At 46.5% G+C, this 22,721-nt stretch overlaps 1 protein-coding gene across 2 annotated transcripts in view; it reads right to left on the bottom strand.

Annotated features, from left to right (window-relative positions):
• The window catches only part of NR3C2 (nuclear receptor subfamily 3 group C member 2), a 189,627-nt gene that overhangs the window by 47,017 nt on the left and 119,889 nt on the right, over positions 1–22,721 (bottom strand). The gene's annotated exons all lie outside the window — the stretch shown is intronic.

Raw genomic sequence — 22,721 nt, 5'->3', positions numbered from 1 at the left:
ACAAGGGGACCTGGGGCAGCCAGAACAAACAGTTTGCAGCTCCTGTGACAAAAAGGCAAAGCAGAGGGTTTCCAGAGAAAGGATGAAAGGAGAGGACACAGCTCTCAGAAGTACAACAGACCGCAGGGCGAGCTGCGGGATTCGTCAGCATGTCAAGTTCAAGCAAGCAGTATTGTGTTGCAAGCTTGGGTGGAAGGAGCTGTAAGACCTACTGAATCTCAGCACTTCAGACAGAAGGTGAGAAACTTGTCACTCTGTATGCTAAAGACATCTGGAATGCAAGGAAGAGGAGAATACATCACACTGGAAATTCAGGTAACACTGACCATCAACTAAGCTGAGAGACTCCTAGGCAGGTCATGGAGGAGAGATGCACAGAACCCCAACAGTTCCATGAGTAAAGTTAAACCTGATGGCAGGGACCAAAGGGAGCAGCAGCCGTGGGTGGGAAGGGGAAGCCCAGGCAGGGCTCAGAGACAGAGCTGCACTGAAACATGTGGGAGGTCAGTGGGAGCAGAAGCAAAGATGCAGGCTTGATGAGGGGGTAGAGCTGCTGTAGATCAAGAGGTATAAAATGTTTGCCAAGAGATTTTCCACAATACAAACACGCTTCCCCAGGGAAAGGGAATATTCACGGGACACACGAGGCCTGGCTTCTGCCTGGGGCTCTTTCAGGAATTTCTTGGGAAACTTCAGAAAAGTACTTAAAAACAAACGTATTTCTGCATCTGACTCCCTTTCACCCCACCCACTGTTGTCTAACTCGACACTGAAGTTAGGGCTGCTCCTGAGCAGCTCACAAAAGGAGAACTGATCTTACTTGAGCACAGAAAGCATTGCTGCAGTATCACACAGCTATCAGTGTTTAGATAACACTTCGGATGTTTAAACAACAAGCAGGTGGGCAAAGAAGGGGTTTTATTGAGGGACCTTACCCAGCACTGCAGCACAGATGAAAACCAACACAATTTAAGCAAAGTATTTCTTGAATAGGAGCTCCTGAAGTTACAGGAGACACAGAACCAGTTGTACCACAGAGCGACAGCACCGCTATCTGTCTTTACGTAGGGCAGTTAAACAACGGGAAGATAAAATCCTCAGCTAATCACCAAGTGAAAACTTGCTTATCACACAGTGTTTGTTTTATTATGTGATCTCCACAAAACCCAGATACACAAGAGGGAAGTCCACTCAATTCCTACTGACATTTTTGCTCTGTAGTGACTTGAGCACATATCCTATAGAAACACCACCCGAACAGCACTGAAGTGAACCTGAAGCGGGGAACAGAAGGATAAAGATGGTTTGCATGCCCTGCCAGACACTGGCATGCTGCCTTTTTGTGGGGAGAGGGGGAAAGTGGTTGTTTTCTGCTAGGAGCGTGAGCATGCTAGCTCAGTGCTCATACAATGTCCTTTGTACATCAGAGTACTGCAATGCCATTTTTAGGCTTCCACAGGCGGGTGCAGGCTATTAATACGACAAGTCAGCTCTAATGCTGCAAAATGAGCCCCACTGCAGGATAACCCTGAAGGCAGTTTGCTCTACCAAACTCTACACCTGTTAAGTAAACATCTTTCCAAGAGCCGCTTTCAAAAGCTCATGGGTTTAATAAGAGGTTAAGATTTCTCTACTCCAGGATAATTAACTTGGGTCACATTCTTGAATATTGTGGAAATGTTTCTTTGATTCAGTTCCTGTGACTTTGTAAGAAAGACTCCCATGATAGCACAACACTCCTGCAAGTCACCCTTCAAATAGTTTGGGTAACCTGCAGTTAGCACTTTCTTATTCTAGACCATTCTTTAGAGTGAGGCTGGTGAGACTGGAGCAGGTTGCCCAGGGAGGTCGTGGATGCTCTCTCCCTGGAGGTGTTCAAGGCCAGGTTGGATGAGGCCTTGAGCAACCTGGGCTCGTGAGAGGTGTCCCTGCCCAGGACAGGGGGTTTGAAATCTTGAAGGTCCCTTCCAAGCCAAACTATTGTATGAAGCTATGAAATAATTTCAGCAAACATAACTTAGCAAAGGTTCATCATTTTTGACTCATGCCTCTCCGAGTGCTAGCACAAGGTACGCAGCCTGCGCGCGCGCTGTCTGGTGAGCAAGGCCGAAGCGCTCTGCAGAAGCAAAGCTCTTCAAATCCCTAAAAATAATGTAATAACCAGCATCCTCTTAAAGCTTACATTAGTGGAAGCAACCTGAACCCCTTAAAAACCAGAATGGATCAGGCAAGCCCTACAGCTATGAAGTAATAATGAACAGGTCTAATTAAAAAGTTTTCCATCTATGATGAATAAAACAGCTTCAGCTTTCCATGCAAACAGCAATGGCATGTTTCACATCCAACCAGGTATGTGACATGAGGGAGTACAGCAAAGACACTCCTAATGAATCAGGATCTTCCACTTGTGTAGCACGAGCCTCCACCTTGCCCCTCAACTTCAGACTCAAACCCAACCCCTACACATCTGAAATTGATGCAGCTCCCTCAAGACCCCCAGGGCTCATCCAGATCTCGGAGAGGTGATAGAGACTGTCCTACAAAGAGTTTCTGTGGTGGTAGATCTCCAACTCTTTGAAGACATGCATCAGTCTGCTTCTGTAGTTGCATTTAGCTTAACCCAGTTGTTCTTACCCAGTTTAATCACCCACAAGTGGGCTGAAAAAGGATAGAGCAGCTATTGAATTCCCATCTCCCATGTGCTAAATGCATTAAGATGAAAGTACTTCGCATATACGGCACCATTAAAAGCACTTCTGTTAGCCAATTCCTCTTCCATCTAAATTCCAGAAGGACAAAAGATGCCAGGAAAATTTCCTGTTCAAAATAAATCAGGTACCACACAGTTACACTCTGGGAAGAAACAGAGATGTGTCCTCTGCAAGCAGTGCTAGAGGAATGTTTGGATTTGCACTCCGCAGGTTATTGTGTCACCACATACCACAGAATGACACATCCAAATGTACACACAAAAATACTTCAGCCTTTCCAAGTTTCTCACCTGCAAAGGCTCCATAATTCCCTGCTTTTATGGGCTTGCAAAAGAAAGCAAAACAAGTATTAATGAAATTCAGTCTTCCCTCTTGCTGTGTTTTCTTGAATAAGCAAAATTCAGCAGTAAAGAAGGGGAGAAAGAAAAAGCTGTTACTTGCCCTATGAATTACTGCCCAGATGAGCCTGCAGCAGCAGTTGTGCCTCTCCCCATTTTAAAACTTCAACACAATCATTGAAGCCACTGGTCCCAAAACCTGACTTGCTAAGATGAGCTCAAGTAAGCATGCTGAGCACTGGTGCACCCTTCAAGGGGCCACAGTACTTCCAGCTGTCCCAGGCTGCAACAGGGTTGGGGTACAGATACTTCTCAGCAGTCATTTTTCTGTTACTGAGGTAAAAATAGCCACTGACATTTCTGAACTATTCCATAGCTTTTATCTTCTTCCTAAGAATTATTGCCCCCCCCACTCCCCACAGTCAAGGACTGCAAATCATTAATGAGCCTTCTCCATTTCTATTCTCCTGTTAAATCAGCAACTACTTAGATCAAGTATTACATTTTCTTAAGGTAAAAAACCCCACCAAACAAAAGCATAGTGCTGGAAGAGGAGCCAAACTCTGTTTAATTCAAACCCACTCGTGGAAGCATGAGAAGAGTTTAACAGTTCAGGTAGCTTTGGGTTGGTTGTTTTTCCCCCTTTCTCTACATCTGTCTTGAAAACTTCTGAAGAGAGTCTGCAACTTGCCCACATGCCATGGGATTAGAGCTCAGCTAGGCTTCAAGCTGTGGTTTTCCCCACTGCATTTAATCCAGACAGGAATACCTTGTAAGAGATGTTAGCAGTCCCCCAAAGAAATACCTGATCTAGTTAAAGATGGCCCTGCTGACTGCGAGGGGGTTGGACAGGATGACCTTTGAGGGTTCCTTCCGACCTGATGTATTCTGTGATCTCTAGAGTAGCAGATCACCACCTTCTTAAAACAATCTCATACAGATCAAGATTCATGTTCCCTAACTTTTTGCTAGGCTGAACAAAGCCAGTGCTCTCCATCTTCCCTGGGAGGTTGTGTTCCCTGATTCTCTTGTCATTCCTCTTATTCTCCTCCAGCTTCCTTCATAAAACTGAGTGCCCCAAACCGGATGCATTTTTCTTGCTGAGTTTCACCATCACTAAGCCCAATAAAATGGTTACTTCCTGCATCCTGCACACAGCAGCCCTGCTAATGCAATCCTGGACCAGACCTGGCTGTTGGCAATGGCATTAGGTTGACTCACGCTCGCCTGTGGGCCGCTAACGCCCAGCTCCTCTCCTGTGCCGCCGCTGTCCTCCACGTGTTCTTTCCCACTTGTACTCGGGCAGCCAACTCTCTTTTTAACTCTGCTACACACCCACTGCAACATCCCTTGGGAAAGGCAAGGGAAAAGTCCAAAAGCCACTCTGGGTACAATGTCTGAAGCTGGAGCACTCCTTGGATCCCCAGACAAAGACGGGATTGAGGGAGCCTCACAAAGTGAGAGGCAAGAGAGAAAACAGGAGTGGCAGCTAAGGACCAAAGCAAGCAGAAGCAGCTTGAGAAACCCTCAGCTTTCAAAATAGCCTCTCATTGAAGCACACCAAAACACATATAAAATGCCCAAACTTTCCTTCTTCCTCCACACTGAGAATGAATACTTCGACTCATAAAATTGCAGGCAGAGTTGTCTTCTGCTTGCAGGCAGCCAGAACAGGCCAAGCCCTCTTCCAGGGTTTGAGAAGAAAGGATCTGGGAGCCACCTCCAGTCTTGCCTTGCAGATCTGCACACAGAAGATAGGGCTTCTGGGATGGAATAGGGGCTTTGATTTTGTCATCTTTCCCAGGTGGGATGGTTATCTCCATGACAGCCATGATAACAACGATGCATGTCAAAGTCTTACAGCTTGGAGCACCTTTTGACACCTGCTTGAGTAGCCGTGTGCAGGTGTCACGGGCACAAACACTATTACCTGGGCATCCTTAGGGCAGAGAACTCCTCTAAAGACTCTCCTGCTGCTCCCTTCAGTATTTGCTAGTATGACCACCCATCTTACTGAAGTTGCTCCTGGTAACACTAGTGAATGAAGGAAAGCAAAAATATCTGGGTTGAATTGCTGTAATTCTGCATTAAGTTTCCCTCAAGTCATCAAATGCTATTTACTGCTCAACTCTGTCCCTACCCTTTATCCACCAACCCTTCAGACTGCTTGAGTAAAGCTCCTGCAACCTACAAGAAGCCTCTCACCTCAGCCAACAGAGCACCAGGTTACTCTGCGTGGTGGTATAGCCCTAGTGAAGGGCAAGAAATCACATCACCTGCACATCCTGACCTTGCATTTAGAATCACAGAATGGTTTGGGTTGGAAGGGACCTCTCCAAAGGTCATCTAGTTTGCAGTAAGCAGGGGCATCCTCCATCTGGGGGCTGCCCAGAGACTTCTCAGAGCTATGTGATATGCTCCTTTCACCCAGCTCTGAAACCTACCCAGATTTTCTGAACTGGATGTTATCTCTGTGACCCATATAAGCTCTTCTAATGAATAAAAATAAACTATCCCTACTGCTTAGTGGTCAGTACATAAATAAAATCACTGCTAAGACTTGCCTTGACGATTTCCCACACCAAGAAAAGGATTTTCTGTTTGACATGAGTTGCATCACAGCACCAAGAACCGAACGGCATCTACCTGATGGGTTAATCCCCCATCTGCAGCAGGCAGCTGCTCTCAGATAAATCAGCACAGTAACCACAATGAGGAATCCCTTTCCCTATTTCAGCTTTCACACAGCCTCTACAGTTTGGAGTCAGGAAGAGCGAAGGGGAATGCCTGCTCCTCGTGGGCTCAGAACTGCATTTTCATGTTACAGGTCTGCTTGTTGCGCAGGCCAGGGCTTCTTTTTTTTTGTAGCAGTTGACAACTGCCCAGCAACAGCAGCCTATGTTTGCAGTCACTATTTTAGGCTACATCACATGTCAATTACATAACCTTGTTTTAGTGCTCTTGAACTGGTTCGAACAACCTGGGAAACAGATTAGGGCAGTCCCTCCCAGCCGGCCCTCCGCATGCGGCGGCAGGACCTGTCCCCTCGCCACGGCTCCGAAGGTACAGGCGCAGCCAGGCCTCCTCTCTCCATAACTGGTTACTCATTGCTAGACCCACCTCAGACATTTGATAATTAACTTCCTCAGCTCTGTTTAAACCAGTCCAGTCTGACCACAGTAAACTAAGAAAGGTTGATTCCTCACGCTGAGGTTTACGTGCGAGGCGGAATTAAAGCTTATAAATGCCACAGAGCAGGGAGGGAACTGAGGAGCGTTGTCCCTTCCCTTCCTCAAGACAGTGCCCAGGGTTTGCACTTTACAGGGCTTCCCAAAAGTCAGGCTGAATTAAGGGTCTTCCTCCTGTATTACTGCACAGCTTTACTCATCTGACTGTACCATTCCCAGGCTCCGACTGCACCTGCCACCGGCCTTCTACAAGGGCTTGTAGCAACAGGATGAGAGGAGATGGACTGAAGCTTGAGGAGCCTACATTTAGGCTGGAGATTAGGAAAAAAATCTTTACAGTGAGGGTGGTGAGACATTGGAGCAGGTTGCCCAGGAAGGTTGTGGATGCCCCCTCCCTGGAGGTGTTCAGGGCCAGGCTGGATGAAGCCTTGAGCAACCTGGGCTGGTGGGAGGTGTCCATGGCAGGGGGGGGGTGTGGAATTAGATGATCTTTAAGGTCCCTTCCATCTCAAACCACTCTAGAAATCTATTAACATCTTCAATCTATTGTAAACATTACAACAGAGTATGCTTAGAGCACAGGTAAAGTCTCAATCCTTCTCTGAACTAAGAATGTTGAGTTCTCTCTCCTTTGTGATAAATTAATAAACTTCATTAATCTTTTGGCAAAATATTTGTCACATCGCAGCTGTTTCCTGCTTGCTTCTCAGTCTCAACTACCCTCTGCTACTTCTAGATCCCAAGACATCCCTCAGTTTCTCTACTCATTTATATTACTGGATTAATTTATATATGTGTTTTGGGGGTTTTTTAAGTCTCCTTTCTTTCTACTCCTCCCTCCTTTTTCTTTCCATCAATAACATTTCTTTTCTAACCTTCTCCTTTACCTACTTTCATCTCTGCACCCCTCAACTCTTCCTCCAGTCTTGTTATTTACCTTCCAAATATGTCATTCCCTCCATTCAGCCAGTAACTGGTGATTTCACAGGCTGAGTTTACACTGCAGTTAGAAGTATGGCTCCAGCTCATCTCATATACTCAGGCTGGGAATATTAAAACTACCCAGGGAGGTGGTTGGGGCCTCATCCCTGGAGATATCCAAGGTGAGGCTGGACAGGACTCCAAACCACCTGATCTAGTTGAGGCTGTCCCTGCTGACCGCAGGGGCATTGGACCAGATGACCTTTAGAAGTCACTTCCAACCCAGACCATTCTATGTTTGTAAGGTACAATTAAACAGTGTTGGCAAAACCATTCTCAACCCCAGTGTGTTGGCATGTGACCCCTTGATCTTCTTCCCCTGTCTAGTCTGCAACACACTGGTGACACTTGGTACCCCAGTAAGAGCTGCAGGTAGTTCCTAGGTGCTAATTACATTATAGCAATGACTTAATGCTCTGCTCATTAACTTCCACACTTCTTTCCTCCAGAAAGCCAAAGTTTGAAAGCACAGATGAGCTACCAGCACTTCCTGCCATCAGGACTGTGAACATACAGCTGATTCCCCTGTTTTCCTGGAAGCAGAGCAGGGAGGGCTGTGTCCCCTGATGCTTTACACATGCAAGTTTTCAAGCTGCCATACTGTTCAGCACTCCAATGCTCTGCCAGTTTTGACATGGAGACTGTCTTCTGCTCCTTGACCTTCCCAGGGAACTTGCTTTGGCACTGGGCTGAGACTAGGTTAGCAAAAACAATTGGTATGGTCTGGTGATCCTGGCAAAGCAGAGGAGAAGATATAAAAATGGTTCTCACTCACTATTTTAAGCAGAGTGAAAGGGCACCGACGAGAGGGATCAAGGAGAGGGAGGAAATTTGGCAAAGGGAGCATGGGATGTAGCCCAAAACAGGCTACTATGTTCTGCAGGAGAAACCATCCAGCAGGGATAAAACCTGTTAACAGCAGTGGAGCAAGTGAGCAAGAAAACATACGTAAATATCTGATATTTGAGGTACCTGTGCAAGTTCTCTCTTCTGCTGTGCTTTAAAACAAGCTGCAGGATTCTGAAAGGCTCTCCAAGCCTGTGCCTGCTGCTTTGGCCGGTCCATAATCCAAAGGGTCTGAGCCCCCAACGTAAGATATATCCTGAAGTAGTAGTGAAAGCATCCTAAAGCATCCCACTGTCAGCTCCATGAGAGAAGGTAGAGCTTATTCCAACCAGCCACACTAACAGTCAATCACGGAGGACAGCTGGGACCTCCTGAAACCCAGAGGGGCCAGCAAAGCTTTCAGTTCAGCATGCTGGAAGCGGTCACTTGAACCACCGTGTGGCAATTCCCTTCCCATAGGGATGAAGAAATGCTGTCTGGTACTAGATAGCACAAGAAAGCAATAGAAGGATCTGATCTTTGCAAAGCATTTCCAATTCAGTGAAATCACACAGCATTGGAAATCTGTTTAGGAGGAGAAGCAGAGAAAAATATCTACAAAGACCAAAATAATCCTGTTATCAAGCTAAATAATCTTCATTCTGTTTTGAAATCACTTTTTCAGTTCCACTGCTTTTGATTTTAGATTATAATGGATACAGTAATAGAGAGAGTGAGAATCAGACCCTTGGAGGATGCTGTTTTGACAAAATCACACATCTAATACTTTCCAGCATTTTCCTTCACAGCCAGTTTCCAAATTGTCCTTTGGGTTTAAATTGTAACTGAAGACTAATCCTGGAGCCTTTGGATGCTGTTATCTGCAGAGCAGGTCCTATGATAGATGTAGAAGAGATCGTGTTGCACGCATGATGCCTGCTCCTGCTCTCCCATGCTCAACATCTGATAAGGCATTCTTGACATACTACAGACTTCAGTGCACTTCAGTGGAAAATTTCAAGGAACCAGAAAGGGTCCAGGAAGCCTGGAAAGACTTTAAGTAATCCTTGTGCAAAAGTCTTCAGCTGCAACTGAAACGCCCTGCTAGGAGCGATCGATCGTTCTGCTCCACTTCCACACGGGATGTAGTACCCTGCTCCACAAATAGCTCACCACAACAGCTGGAATTCAGGAGGCACACAGTGTAAAGTCAGATTTGTGTGAAATATCAAGTTCATTTCAGGGAATGTTTGAGAGGGAGTGTGCATGGGGGGGGTGGCGTATCCTTACTTACTCCTTGGCAAAGGAAGGATTTCTAGCTGGCTGTGTGGCTCCCTGAGCCATGCTCCTTCAGGAAATACTTCACTGAAAATGTTCCCCTCCACAAAAATATTCTCAAGTGTATATGGGGCTGTAGCCTGTTCTACTCCATCCACCAGTTCACACTGCTTAGTCTACCCTACAGTCCTACCCACACCCCCAGCCACATACCAAACTCTCTTTACAGTAATTGTCTGGAACAAGCCAACACAGAGAACTTCTATTCTTGCAGGACAGACAGAAAAGCCCTCAAGGTACAGAGCATTCATCTGGTGGTTTACAGTCCCAGTCTGTAATATGCAGTGGGGTGGGAACTCAGTCCTGCAGGTACCTTCCAACTCAAGCCACGCTTTGACTGCTGCCATGAGATGTGTGCTATTTATGCAGGAAATTGCTAGAGAAACAGGCAGTTTGTTTCACAGAGTAAAACTTCTCCCAACTCCTGAGCTCAGTGAAAACATTGTTAACTTTTTTCCCCCTGAAGTAGCTACCCTTTGTGTTTTTCACACACATTCTGAAGTTCAAGTTTGCTGTGTTCTTGCATCCAGCATGCTCAGCAGATCATAAATTTTATTCTGTGTGAACGACACCTTATCTTCAAAGCATATTTTCCTCTTGCATTTTTCATGTACAGTTTACTACAGCTCAGACTGGAAATATGCTAAATTGGTAGTAATGAATATTATTATGAATAATAGCAACAATTTACAACGTCGTCGGCACGCACCTTGACCAATCTCTTTCCTCTGGAACTCTGGTCAGTAATAATCCTCTTAAGGCTGCAAGCAGTGCCACAAGACAGCCTTTACACAGATCTCTTGAGATCCCAAACACAGAAACCTCGACCAAAATAATCTTAAGACACTCACCAAAGCAAATGTAAAAGTGTTCTGCATTTGTTTGGGGGCTTTTTCAAAAGGACTGAAATATGCAGGCCTGCCTATTTATTTCCTTCAATTTTCCTCTCCCCTTCTTTTCATAAGGGCCCCCAGCTCCCTGTTATTCCAGGTGTATCTGGAGAAACAGCCAGGAGGAGGAGCATGAGGGGACAGCAGAAGATCTGACACGATAATGAAATTTCACAGTACATTTACTGTTCAAATACTGTAACAAGCTAAACCAAAACGTGTCAATTAAGCAGCACAAAGGGTACTGCACTGATTACAATTGCTACTCTCATCTCCAAAGGGCTGAGTAGGTCTTTCCAAGCACCCTCCTGAAGCAGAGCTACAGACCCCAGTCCTCTCCACCCCCCAGATTCAGGTCAGGGCTGCCAGGTGGCCTTGTCCACAGTCACAGAATGCTAGGGATTGGAAGGGACCTCAGAAGATTGTCCAGGCCAACCCCTGAGCTAGAGCAGCCTAGAAAAAACCCCAACAAACTCTCTGAAGGCATAAACACAACATCCCCAAGGCCCAGACTGAGTGATTCCAGTCTACTTTCAAAGATCATTCAGCCTCATGGATGTGATTACTGTTTCAGAAGTTGTTTTATTCAGTCAAAAGTAGAGATCAGTTGCTATGTATTTTATACCCAAGACCCACCCCTGGATGAGGGCAGCTGCTCCTTCAGGGTATGCATCCTCACCCTCTGCATTCAACACCTTTGAGAGAAGCAAAACGAAAACCTCCTCAGTCTATTCCCATGTACAAGATGCATGTTTGAGCAGAGGCTTTTTTGCAGTTCTAATTCAATTTCCGTCATTAAAATTCCAGCAGCACTGAGCAGACCAAATTCATTTCAGTTTCCTGCAAGCAGCTACTTAATACCAACTCACAGGAGCTGCAATGTCACTGCTCGCAAGAAGGGCAAGGACACCACCAGAAGCCTTTGGACTAAGCTTCACAACACAGCCACTTTCTCATTGAAAGGACCGAAGTTAGGCACTGCCACAGCCCAGCCTCCTGAATGACAGCCAGCAGCTCCACAGCTCGCAGAGAGCGTGGTGCAGCAAACGGATGGTTGAGGGGGGTGGTCACCTGGTGTAAAGCCGCAGTACAAGATCTTACTGCAGCCTTCAAAGGGGGCTATAGGAGAGCTGCAGGGGGACTTTCTAAACAGACACGGAGTGACAGGATGAGAGGTAATGGCTTCAGAGCGGAAGCAGCTCAATTTAAAGCAGACATTGCAAACAAATTGTTCCCCCCAAAGCTGGTGAGGCCCTGGAACAGGCTGCCCAGAGAAGCTGTGGAGGCTCCAAGCCTGGAAGTGTTCAAAGCTAGGTTGGATGGGACCTTGAACAAGCTATCTAGTAAGAGGTGTCCCTGCCCATGGCAGGGCGGCTGGAACCGGATGATCTTTAAGTTCCCTTCAAACCCAAACCATTCTATGCTTTGGTGGTCTTCAAAAGTAACTTTGAAACTGCCAGGCAGCGTAGCTGAGAACCTCCCTCAAAAGGTGCACTCATGGCTGAGAAGACACAAAGAAAGATCAAAATGAAAATTAAAAGCAGATGCACTTTGTGTACTAAAAGGTTTTTCCACTTTGATAAGTGGATTATAATGAAGTGTGGCACCCTGATTCATACCATTTATTAATCCAGTCCCACTTATTTACACTCTGAAGCAGCGCAATGATTTCTAAGCTGGAGCGCAGCCAAGACTCACGTGCAGAAATGATGAAGCAGTTATGTGCAAAGATTGATGGCTTTTAGAGGGTGGTTCCAAAGAGACTGCCTAACTTTCAGTTAACCAGAGGACCAGAGCAGTTGTAGCACAAGCTGAAGTGTGGAAGTGGGCTCATTTTTGAGAAGGAATAGACGCTGTGGAAAAAATAACTGGAGTCTGACTTGCCGTGCCATGACGACCCCTGCTAAGCCTGGAGATGCTGGTACGGAAGACCTCTGTAGAGGTCAGTCTGAAGTAAGTGGGGAAACTCCTTTTCTCCAGATGGCATCTATGCCATGGTCTTGAATTTACCCATCTGCTACAGAGCTCAGCAAAACATGGCAAGAGAATAAAACTCCAAGTATTGTAGAAGCATGGAAGACTTGAGTTCCAGGACTAAAACAAGCTGGAAAGTGCAGCGCCTGGGTGACACCTCTGCAAGAGAGACCCCATTGTGCCCATGGGCTTTCCAGGGCTGCTGCAAGGGTCAACACTTTCTCCTGCAGCGGGCTTTTGGTCAGGCAAAGCTGAAGCTAGTCCAAGAGAACAAAGCCATCCATACTTGTACATAAGGGAGCAGAAGGCTCTGCAGGATAGGAATGACAGTGCTTTACCTCTATTTTACCCAAGTTTAGATGTTCACAGCAAGTAAAAGGGGAAATCAGGCACTAAATACCAAAAATGGCAGTATTTCTTTGCAGAAAAATACAGTGCTGGGCAGCAGTTCCCCCCTGGGCACAGCATCCTGCCTCTGGGTGTGTCCTTGTCCCTTGTGCTTCCAAGATGAGGGTCCCTGAAAGATGTTGAGCCACTCAGCAGATCAGGATTTACTTTAAAGGGTGAAGTACACAGCTGTGGAAATACTGTTGGAGATGCACTCATGCAGGAAATGTATCTTATTTATTCACTGATGCACAAGGCCCAGTTAATTTTATCCACTATGCTTCTCCATCCACTAACCTCTCTCTCCTTTTAGTCCTCCCTCACCTGAAAAAAACCAACAAGGCCAGTTTACCCAGTAAGCAAAAAGTATAGGATCCAGTTTGCTGTTACTGCATTTGGCAAGACTTACTCTATGAGAAGCCCCTGTAACAACCCTGCCATTAAGAACTTCTGCAGCAAATTCCTCCTGAGGATGAGCACTGCCAAATGCAGACAGTTTATCACACTGGGACGATATCCTGGGGAGTATCAGAGGGACTGTTGCTTATTTTGATCCTTGCATTGGAAGTAGGAAGAAAAGAGGAGCTGGCAGTGTAAGTGTGGATAGAAAAATAATACAGAGAAAAATAACAGTACAGAGAAATCAGAAGCAAAGGCAGGAGACAAGCAACAGAACCGCAGCTGGAAAAACACTACCGCTTGTACCAACGGAGTAATCCAAGAGAGAGTCAGCAACGAAGGAAAGCACAAAGAGCAGTGTTTGGAAGGCACTGGCACTGAAAGGCACTTCGAAAGGAGAGGATAACCTGGGTGTAAGCAGAGGAGAACTCTGCTCCAGCAGCACCCCCGGCTCTTGCTGCAGCAGCCTTACCGAGCGGAGCAGGCTGGCACGGCAGCGCTCTCCGTGCCTTTCTCTTGCAGCCACACCTGGAATGCTGCATGCAGTTCAGGCACTTCATTACTGGAAGATATAAACAAACTGGAGGAAGGCCAGAGAGGTGGAACGGAAATGATTAGGAGCCGGAGGGAGCGATTTGCCACGAAAATTTACAGCAGTCCTTTACCTGCCTGTAACTGCTCTGATAATTAGAGAGGGGAAACGCTAACAGCCCAGCTCCAGCCCCCACTCACGTGCCCTAGGCCCTGCTGCCTTGGGCACCTCAGCACGTGCCTAGCTTTAAGAATAAAGCTTTTTGACCTGATGAAGAGAATGAGATTAAGTGAAGGAAAAAGAAAAGAAATAAAGACATTGAGGGTACATAGCAGTGAAATCCCCCCTGGAATGAAGGATGACTAACTGAGCTACCACAAAAGATGGAGGTCATATTGCTTCCAATTCCAGCATTTTCTTGGTGATAGTGGAAAGAGTTATTCACCCCTGAAGCTTGTTTTCCATGAGACAACAGGACTACTCCAAACAAACAGTGTTACTCATGTGGAATCATGGCACTGCTGAGGTTAGAGGAGACTGTTGAGATCATCAACCGCTCGCCCAGAGCTCACAACCCCACCACAGCTTTGTACACAGCGCATCAAGTGGTCCTGCCCAGGTCGTTTTTACCCCAAACCGTGTAAGCCAGCGGGGAATGGTTCTGAAAAATGACAAATTATATGCCAGGAGGAAAATATCTGGCTTCTCCCAGCTCCTCATGCACTGACATCGCTGGTGGGGAAGTGACTTTTAGGAAGGCAGCACTTTATATAACTGTTGAGCTGTCAGCAGGGCTCCACTGAAAGACACATTAAAAGTCACGTAGACACTGCCAGGGTCTGATCTAGGGAGGAGCTGATTACCATTCCCACAGGTTTAGCGTGCAGTTGGGGAGAGAACCACCACCCCCCCCAACCAACCAACAAACCCTGACAACAAAAAGAAGGCAAGCCCAGCTGCAAGCAGCCTGCAGACCAGCCTGCTGGGCTCCAGCTCGCTGTGTAATCCCCACACAACATTCCTGGCCAGCAGGCGTGTTTGGGCACGCAGGATTCCCAAGCCCCTCTGCTGACAGGTGAGGCCTCCCAGAAATGCTATCTTCAAGGTAAGCCTGTGTCCCCACCCCAACCCCTTTCACCTACTGCGTACTAGGGGAAAAATAAACCACTTCTTGATGCTCTAAATAAGCAAAGTTCATAGTTCCCCTCTGGAGAAATAACTTGGACACTTTTTTTTTTTTGAGCTCATAAGTGGGAAAGTAAAAACCAAAGGCTAAGCTAGTGAGGGAGGGGATCCAGAACAAGAGAGAAGCCTGCAGTGTTTGCTGGAAAGACAGCATTTATTACCAAACCTGTGCTGGATATGCATCTCTCAACAAGGTGCCAGCCTGGGCTTTTGGTTATGCAAGGGATGAAAGCTGAGACAATCTCTCCAATATTTCCATAATTCAACACTCACCTGCAACCCACATTTAGATTGATGAGCATGAGGTAAGGTCTGGCACTAGATCAACAGGTCTCAGCTTCAGCACATCACTGCCTTGCTTTTCTATCATGAGCTTTTAATGGACTTTCTGCGGTACAGGTTTAAGGGTTTGGCAGAAGGTGCAATGACTGCAGAGTTGATCATTGCTCTCACTACCTACAGGGTGGTATCTGTGAGGGGGTCTTACTCCATGGACTTTTTTCCCTTTCCTTTGAGAGACTTATGTCAAAACGGACCCGCAGATTGGGACAAAACCTGTCAAATCCCAATCTACCATCAGTGGATCTTGCAGGACTACACATAGTTAAGGTTGCCTGACACTTCTCATTTTAAGACCTCATTTTCTATTGCTTATAACTTTACCACACATTAGCAGTTAGGGCTGAAATTTTCCATGCTGGATGTCTGCCTCGGGCTGCATTTTATTCCGCGAGGGTAAGAATGTCTCAGCCAGAAGCACCAAGCTCAGCGCAAAGGAAGTTGGTGAATCAGGGTAGGGAGAAACATGTTGCTTTTCCCTGTGTTATATTTTTTTTGCAGACATATTTGAGAAGCTCAAGAGCCTTCACACTTTGAGACAGACCCTTTGGAGCATCACTGCTCTGATACCACAGATGTGCCTTTTGCCATCTCATACATTATCACTTAAAATTATAACGGATCACAGCATAAAACACTGAAAAGTCGCAGTTTGTACGTGAGATGATTTGCAAAGGTTTCAGTGGAGGTTGGCTGCCAACCTCCAAAGTTCTCTTCTGCAGAGAGCATGGACCAGGGCAGAGGGTCTGAGCTAAGCTTGTGCTCCAGTCATCTCTTCCATGTCCTAGACTCAACCACCCCAGGTCCCTCAGCTGCTCCTCACCAGCCCTGTTCTCCAGCCCCTTCACCAGGAATCTGTGAACCTCCAAGTCAGTCTGGAAACTGCCCCAGTCTGCCTAGGTCATATTTTCCCATGCTCAGGAGGGACATGGATTCACCATGCAAGCTGGCAGGGCTGGGCAGCTCTCACATCACATCCAGAGGCTGTGTTTCAGGCTCCCAAAGCAGACTCTGCCAATCAAACTCTGCTCTCCCTCATCTGCGACTGCATCGACTTTAATTAGGGAGCTGGCTGAGCGGCTCTGAGCTTCGATTGGGTAGGCACGTGACAGCGATTGATCTCTCGTTAAGATGAACTCTTAAGATAAGCGTTCATGCTTAAGTGGTGGACTGGCCACATTCGTCATGGCCGAGGACAAAGGAGTGAAAGCATAAGTTGGAGGAGATCCTCTCTCTGCTCAGGCAGTGATTGCTGACCTCTGTTTTTCATTATTACTAGGAAGTGGTCAGTTAACCCTCATCATTAAGCAATAAAGCGTGACAGGGAGTGCTGATTAATGTGCTGCTCACAAACACCAGCAGGCAGGAGGGGAGAGAGACCCAGGGCAGGCTTCTGGCAGTTTGAAATGGCCATTAGTTATAGTTGTGCAAAATGAAATTAACCCAGCACTGAGGAGCTGTGGCTCTGCTGAGGGTCAGGGGTTCCCAGCAAACCAAAGGTACAGGCTGCTTACAGACCACGGAAAGGAAAAAAAACCCAAGCAAAACCCCAACCCTCCTGACAGGCTGATTGATGAACACATACAATACATCTGACCAAGCTGTAAATAAACATAGTACCTGCACTGCACCTGGCACCAAAGGGAAAGTCCACAGAATGCAGGAGAGAGGCAGCAGGCTGCCTTCAACCCTCACCAAGTTTCTGAGCAGTCTACTGAGACGCATTCTGCTTTCCAGCAGCCTCACTGCTTCCATACAAGGGAGGTGAGACTCTGGGGTAGGCTGCCCAGGGAGGCTGGGGGGGAGTGAGTTGGGGGGGTGTTTCAAAGCCAGGCAGGATGAGGCCTGGAGCAGCCAAGTCTAGTTGAGAGGTGTCCCTGCCCATGGCAGGGAGGTTGGAGTAGGCGATCCCTGGAGTCCCTTCCAACCTGAGCCACTCCACAATTCTATCACTTAGAAGACTGCAAGCAGAAGACACTATTTTTAAAATAGGTTAATGTCTTTTCCTTTCTATTTCTTCCCCATTTCATGACTAGTTTAGTATGCCAGTGCACACAACCTAAGCAGCATTTATGATTTTCCCCCAATAGTCCATCATTATCATTCTGTTGTATCAGAGAAAATTAGCACCTATCGCTTACATAATTTCCAGCAGCATTGTTCAGAGTGGGATTTGCATGCATGCTGTGGTGCATGGGGCTAACACAAAGCCCATTTGCTAAGGCCACGTGGTGAAATGGATGAATAAATAATTGAATGCTTGGCTCCAAATATATAATTACTCTTAGAGAAAAAAATTAGAGCACAAGTCTGTAAAAATACATATAATAATACTCATCTACAGCTAACCCCTTTAGACAAACAATGCCCTTTCAGAGGCAAAATGACAGAGCTAGCTTCCTAAAATGTTTATAGAAAACTCCCAGGAAATGCCCAAGAATTCAGAGAACAGGACTACTGCACTTCTAAGCTGCTCCTTCATCAGGCTGGGAAACCCTTTTTAATTGAATGGCAGTGGAGAAGAAGAGTACTTGAGGAGAGCGTGCAGAAGGTCTGCAAAGCTTTAAACTGCAGTTAACATCACTCCTGTTTGAGGAGGTTTCAGCTTGGGTGTTCTGATGTGTTCCCACAGACAGCACCACACAGTCACTGGCTTGGAAAGTAACATTGCCTTCTGAATTTCATCCATCCCCCTGCTCTGCACCAAGCACGGCTGCTCTGATGCTGTTTGCTTACATACACAAGTTACATTGCTTGCTGGAAGCGTTCCCAAAGCCTGGCACAGGCTGCCCAGGGAGGTGGTGGAATCCCCATCCCTGCAGGTCTTTCAGAGAGGCAGAGATGCGGTGCTGAGCGACATGGTTCAGCACCAGCCTTGGGAGAGTTAGAGAGAGTTGGACTGGGTGATCTTAAAGGACTTTCTCAATCCAAACCATTCTATAACAAGTCTGACAGAACTGCATTATGCTGACGGCAGTGACCCCTTTCCTGGGAAGGATGTGAGGCACTGCAAGAATTCAGACTATTTTGTTCAGCAGAACGGTCAGCAGCACACAATCGACAACATCTTCTGGGGAGTCTCACAAGAGCCACACCAAGAGTTTCAAAGCAAGCCAAGATTTCCTTCCAAGCCAATGTCTGATAGCTTGTCTGCTTCAAGAGCATCACATTGTGTTTGCAAATAATGCCTCTGTCCTTCTATTGCAGAGGCTATTTCCACTGTGGTATTTTTTCTCACCCTGTGACTTGGAAGTCAGCCTACGTTCTAAATCTCCAGCATACATCTCTGAAACATAACCTTTCCACAGTTGTTTTCTGAGGCATTTATTTAGTCCTCCTGAGTTCTTTCAATATTCTTTTTTTCCAGGCAAGAATCACTGAAGAGTTTTCAATAAACATAAAAAGCTGCTGCCTGAAACAGTACTGCCATTAGCACTTTCTGCTCTTATTTCTGCTCATCTGGTGCACCACTGAGGAAATCCTCTCCCTGGCCCTTTAAAAAATTGTTATTAAATAAGTCAGAAAAAACTAATCTGTTAGGAAGCAGGGGAGCCACTCTGGAGAGGCAGAAGAGCATTCAAACTTGACACAGCCTTTAAGTCTGTCTTTCCCATTTGCAACATGTATTAACTAGCGGTGTGTGTCAGCTGGAGAGCTTCCTCAGGTCCAGGCAGAGGCCTGAGCTCCTCTAGAAGCTGACCAGGCTCCAGGAGGGTAACTCTCAGCTGTTTTTTCCTCTTGCACTCACTTCCTTTGGTTTGAGTTTTCAACTAATAGGCTGCAAAGCCCATCAAAGTAAAGCAAAACAATGCAACAGGGCAAAAAAATGTCAGGGACACTTTCTAGGTGAGACCCAACTAAATCCTGAGCAGATCCTGACATCACAGGCTTGCTGATGGAGCTGACTCATGCCACTGGGAGCCCACCTCTGACCCCTTTGAAAAGTCACAGCAACCTTGTGTGGCTCCTAAAGAGCAAAAGGATGCAGGGGTCACTTTTGTCTTCATCAAGAGCAAGAATGTGGGTTTTTTAGCTTTTTTCATGGTGAGGATGGTCCAGCAGGGGCTGGGAAGTCTCTGCTCTTGGAGTATCCCTCAGAGATACCCCACAGCCACCTGGCCACAACGATTAGCAATCTGCTCTAAGGAGGGGGGTTGGGCTAGATGATCTGCAGAGTGCTCTTCCAGCCTGGGCAGGTCTGTGATTTTGTGATAACACTCTCTCATCTGGACAGATTCAATCAACACAAAACAGTGTCCTTGTCACAAACCTCTGCACATCAGCACGGCCTTTGACAGCCCTAAGGCACAAATGGATTAGGGCATATCTTCCACATCAGAGAGGTGCTACACCCAGTTCTAGAGGAAGTTTTACACAAGCAAGCTTGGAAAAAGCCCACCACACACAGTATCAGCAAGTATCGCTTCTAAAAAGTAAAATCATACTGCAAAACACCTGCAAGAGATTCAGGAGAGGCAGTAAATGCAGCAGCTCAGGATCAGGTGTTTCAGTCACCTGTGCAGAACTCCTGCAGAGGTTCCCAGTGAAACTCTGCAGACACTGGGGAGCAGCATGTGAGCAATGGCAAGGGTCAATCTGAAGAACCACAGACTGTCTCCAGTGCAGGCCTGGGTGTGGACTGGATTCATCCTCACAAATTCACTTCAGGCACAACTCCTAAATCCCTGAGGTGCCTTGTCACTGTTTAGCTGCAAGTAGCTTTCCTGGGAAGCATCACCATCAGTGCTTCCTGCACATGACCACCACCTCAGACCCCTGCTGTAAGTGCTGTTGCTGAAGGTAATGTCTCAGGCTTTGCCACATCTTAAAACCTGAATTCTGATCCTCACAATAGATTAAATGAAGCCCCCAAGTACATTATGTCTTCTAAACCCTTGGTCCTGTCTGGCCAGATCTCTAGCTTACTTTGGGGACAATGTATTGGTGATTTAGGATGAATCAGGACCACAAAGCATCCTTGAAGTCCACATTTGCACACTACCAAATTAGTAGATAAAGGATTGTAGAGGTTTAAAGAAGAAAAAGAAGTAGAGAGAGAAAGTCAATGTCTGAATGTCTGAGGCAGTTGAGTGGTGCCTTGGAGAACTTGCATCTCCTTTGCCATGGACTTACCTTATAAGAAGAGACAAGAAAGAAATAGAATCACTAATTGCCCTCCTTGTTTCTTGAACTTGAGATCCAGAATCTGATTTGCAGTGGTTTAAGTGATCATAGCTTCAAGTCAAATCAATGGGAATTGCACATTGGACATGCTGAGTGCTGTAACACACCAAGTACTTCTGCCTCTTGAGGTCCTAAATATCATGAAATCATGACCCCCACATCAGTGGGAATGTCTGAGCTTCAGCTCTCTGCATTCTTCAACTGCAAAACTGGGGAAGGACTACTCCTGTCATAATGCAAAGCTAAATTAGACAATGTTTGTGAAGCACTTGGATATTAGAGTGATGAGCAGCACAGAAAAGCTCTGCAAGAAACGAGTAATTACATATTCTGAGCAAAGGATGAGCAGCAATCAGCAGTGAAGGCTCAGGACTACACATGGAGCAATGAGGAGAATACAAGGGACTGAAGAGAGCTGCTCATTAATCCGACATTATCCAATCTTTTCAATGAACAAGGCAGAGGTCTAACCGAAGAAGTTGTGTGTGATTGTGTAATTAAGGCTGAATTAGGAATCATTACATGCAGCACAGATAACAGAGACCACACAGGCCACTACCATTCACTATTTTCATAGTTAGTTTTGATTTTGCAAACCTGACTCTTTCTTCCCTCTCCTCACCAGCAGAATTTTAAAGTAGGAAACTGGAAGAATAAAAATCCAGAGGAGCAGGAAGGGGGGGAGAGGATTCAACTATGTCAAAGAGCTCTACCGCCCCAAGCTCTGAAATGGGAGAAGAAAGATCCCGGCACACTGGAGCAGGACATCAACCCTCACTGGAGGCACAGCATGCACGAATGCCAAGCACAGGCTCTGCTGCGTGCAGAACCTGAACACTCTTCAGGCTTCAGCAACATCTACATCAGCCAAGTGCAGGTGACGAGCACACTGCAGAGACAGCTCATGTGCTGGCCACTCCAATGCCTGCCCGAGACACAGCCTCACTTCTGCTCATCACAGCCTCAGCACCTCCTGGCTGCTCCTGCACTTAATGCCTGAGGAGACTGAACAGAAGCCTCCTTGTTTCTGCTTGCTCACAGTGTGGACTAAGTGCATACCAAAGCCTCACAGCAAGGACTAGAGACACCATTGTCCCCCTGTATTCAGGGCCAGCGAGGCCACACCTTCAGTTTCGGGGCCCTCGCTATACGAAGGGCATTGCAGTGCCGGAGTGTGTCTAGAGAAGGGCAGGGGAGCTGCTGAAGGGCCTGGAGAGGAGCAGCTGAGGGAACTGCGGTTGCTTCCCTTCACTGAAAGGGTTCTCCAAGCCTAGCACAGGCTCTCCAGGGAGGTGGTTGAATGCCCATCCCTCGGTGTTTCAAAGAGGCAGAAATGTGGTGCTGAGGGACATGGTTTAGTCCCAGCCTTGGTAAAGTGAGACAGTGGTTGGACTGGATGATCTTAAAGTCTTACCCAGCCAAAAGGTTTCTATGATTCTGGGATCATCAGCACTCCTGAAATTGGTGGGAATGGACCAACTAACCCACATTCCCTTTCTTAGGGCACGAGATCTGGCACCTTGGCTCTGAGAGATGGCACCAAACAATTTTAGAGGTTAAAACCAGGCAAGAATTCTATCTCAGAGTGTCCTCACCTTCACCAATAAAGAGCTGTGGGCTTCAAAGTTGACCACAAGCCATTAATGCTTCTTTAAAAAAAAAAGATGACACAACTGCCTCAGGTTTAGACTTCAACAGAGGCACTTCCAACTTCCAACAACCTAGAATTGTACTGCAAAAGAGAGAGGGGAAAAAAAGAGGCTGAAATCCTGGCTTCTCTTGAGGCAATGGGAGATTTGCCATTACCTTTTCCCACTCTATTTATATCTGAGATGCTAGCAGATGCCTTGTTCCCTCTGTCTGTAACAGACAGAACTCTATATGTACATTTTATCTTTTTTTTCCCCTCCTGTCTGAAGACTGTTTCCCCACTCTCTCATTTCAAAATGGGATCAGGAGGTACAAAAAAGAGGCTTTGTTTCTGGCTGTGGGAATGTATATATTTATTTTGAGGTTTCCTCCATTTAGAATTTCTTTCAGCCACAACGCTGCAAATTTCCTTCTCAGCCACGTTTTGCTGAAGGCCCTTGCAGCATTATCCCCTTTTGGCTCTTAACTACTTCACCTGAGACTGGAAGAGCCTTTTCAGGCTCCAAACGTTTTCTGAACCTTGAGGGCTGCAGCAGAGAAGTGCTATTTGCTGTGAGAAGTGAAAAATTTAACACTGCTTCAATAGGCTGCCAAGGCATGCAGCTAACAGCATCTTATGGAGTGGCATCTCTTAGGAAGCAGCAACAGAGCTGTGAGGAGCTAAAGCATCTGACTAAGGATGCTTTATGATAGCTGATATGCTTCTTCCTGTTTGAAACAGGAGATCCTGTGCATATATTTGTGTCCAACTGAAAACTCCTCCACCTTCACCTCTGCTTTGGTTAGCCACTTGCAGTTGG

This window comes from Dryobates pubescens, chromosome 24, assembly GCF_014839835.1.
Source record: "Dryobates pubescens isolate bDryPub1 chromosome 24, bDryPub1.pri, whole genome shotgun sequence".
In the NCBI taxonomy this organism is placed as follows: Eukaryota; Metazoa; Chordata; class Aves; order Piciformes; family Picidae; genus Dryobates; species Dryobates pubescens.
The sequence above is the reverse complement of the archived record's forward strand: the minus strand, read 5'-3'. Positions and strand labels throughout refer to the sequence as shown.